Here is a 3,053-nt window from a genome sequence, read left to right on the forward strand (position 1 = left end):
TGCATTCAATATAACCCTTTTGACCGGCTTTTGTATATTGAGTACAAAAAAAAGGAAAAGGGATCAAATGAGAATGAACTCAATAGTTGGTTACCCTCCTAAGACATGTTCCTCGAAAAGTTAAATAAAATTAAAATTGCAAAATTATCAAAGACTGTAACCTTATTTGGTTATAATGTATATGAAGAGCGTTTCAAATGGGTAACATTGTTAAAACATAGTCTATGTTATGATAACTGTGGTTAACTGTCAACACCTCTCTGCAAAAGGATATGACTGCGTATGAGAGGTATATTTATCAGTATAAACGTTTACTTCAAGGTATATTTTGGTGATGTGTCTACAAAAGCAGCATGATATTGTACATATTGATGTTGTATCTTATCACATGAATTCGATCTTAAAGCTAAGTAAACTAAAAAATCACAGCACTTGTTATTCCACTCGTTTGTAGACTTGTCTAGAATCCATGATACGATAAATCATTTGATAAGAAATGTAAATGTAGTCTTGAAATGCGTCTGCTTAGTCAAGATTCCCCTAATAAATATTCAAGTGCATTACAAAGTTGTACGTGTATGAATAATGTTCTTTCGTGAGTTACGTTTTGAAGAGAAACAATAATGAATCTCATAAAGTCATTAATATCAGTAGGAGATGACGTGAGATTTGATGTAAATGAGTAAAGGGAAAATGAATCAGGAGGGTAACCAACTGTTGCATTTGTTCTCATTTGGTCCCTTTTTTTATACTCAATATACCATCGAACTTGTTGTTTGTGTTCACCATAACCCTTTGACTGGCTATCACAGGTCAAAAGCCGATCAAAAAGGTTATGGTGAACACAAACAACAAGTTCGATGGTATATTGAATACAAAAAAAAATAAATAAATAAATAAAAAAGAAAAGGGACCAAATGAGTACAAACACAAAAATTAATTACCATCAAGAGTCATTTTCCCATTTAAATAAAACAATTAAGTTTTTTTTTTTTCAAAAATAGTCAATTAGGACATTTATCAAAATAGAGATGATTTGTACCCAAAAGCTTTTTTTACTCTACATAACAATTTATGTTTTAAAATAATATTTTTTTAACCGGCAAATCTAATCTACTCCTAAACTAACAACACATATTTCATCTATGTCCACGACGAGACTTGAACCCTCGACCTCAAAGAAGGAGAGCACCACCGGATACCGCTGGGCTACAAGCCCTTTGGTATGTTTTCAAATAATATAATGTACAACTCTACAAAGCATAAATTGATATGTATAAAAGAATCTGTAATCTACAAATCAATTTCTTAAAAAAAAGGTCATAATTTATTATAGATATCGGCTAAGAAATGGATAATAAGGTCTTCGAAATATAGCCTACACAACCCATTTGCTTAAAACAATTATTTTATCATATTTTTCACTTTCAATTTCACAAAGCCCTACTATGAAAAACATGCCATGAGAAAATATGTTTTTATTTTCTTAGAGGCACATGCGAAAATAACAAGATTATACATGCGATAGAGGTATTCCGCAAGTCCTATGAAAATATCTTTATCGTAGGCGCCCTCTCCAAAGAAACATAATACCATCAACATCACTGCTAATTTTTTTTCCTTTGTTACAACATGTTATCTTAGATATTGCTAGATGTTACAACATAAACCCAAAGTTTTTAGATATCTAAGATGTTTATAAAGATTAAAATTATTTATCATCATAACATCGAGCAATATCTGAGATGACATGTTTAATATATTGGAAGGTTATTTATTTATGACTTGATGCTATATTGTTTCAAGGCATGACATGGTTTTGTAGGTTTGTTGTTTTTGCCATTTTTCTTTGTAAAGGAAGAAATGGTGGAAATTAATAATAGAATGGTAATATTGTTACTTATCAAAAACAGAGTTGCAAAAATTGATACAAGCTGATTGAAATTTGGTTGGTTCATATCATATTTAAATTTAATTTGAATTCAGATCTACATATTAAAAATCCAAATCGATTTAAATTTAAGAACTCAATCAATTGATCAAATGAATACTCTTTTTGTAATAAATATCACAGATGTATATTTCTCCATAAATATCCCAAATGTTCATTGTTTGTTAGGTGAGCTACACCTAGATAGGTATGATTGTAAGGACAACATCTATTTCTCTAAACACTCTAATACGAAATTTAATAGTGAAAAAATCTATTTTATTTTGTCTAAAACTTGAAAAAAAAATGTTTTAGTTAGATTTTTCTTTCTCTTACTCAGGAGTCATATTATTTGCCATTTCTGGGGAAACATGAATTCTGATATATAATCCCGAATCCCTTATCAGGATTATATAATAATTAAAAGAATAAGAGGAATGATGTGTGGAAAGGGTTTTGACTACAATGTCCTCATGGCTGACTTCAGTGGGACCACCTCCCACCCTCTCCTCATAATCCTGAAATTAAATTCCAAATAACGAAAATAATTCAAAAAAGATAAAATAAATATAAACCAATATTTCTTTAATAATATTGATACAACTGCTTTTGTCTGTATATGTTTGGATCCGCTCACCAAATCTATTCCCCCTTGCAAAAATAGAATAGTTATTCCAAGTTTTAACTATTCTTTCTTTGAAGACTTTGAAAATTAGATAAAACATAAGAGCATCTTTCATTATATTTTATTTTTAAATTTTATTTTAGAATGTAAAATAATTTTTATAGTGGTTTATTTTCAATCACATTCTAAACTGTATGTTATATATTCCAAATATAAAGTATATGAAAGATGGTATAGTTTACATTCCAAATTTAGAATGTCACTATTTTTTTCTTTTATTAAAAATTATAAAAATTTATTAATTTGATTAAATATAATAAACGTTGTAGTTTTAAATGTGTAAGAAGATTGTAGGAGAAAAAAAGTAAACTGAGATTTTATTTATCTTCTTTTATTTATAGAATGTAAGATAAAATTGGGGCTTTTACATTCCAAATTTATGACGTAATTGCTCATTTCTCATGTTTATAAAATACTAAAATAGAGATCAGTTTGAGC

Source organism: Lactuca saligna, chromosome 2 (assembly GCF_052625555.1).
Source record: "Lactuca saligna cultivar CGN05327 chromosome 2, ASM5262555v1, whole genome shotgun sequence".
NCBI lineage: Eukaryota > Viridiplantae > Streptophyta > Magnoliopsida > Asterales > Asteraceae > Lactuca > Lactuca saligna.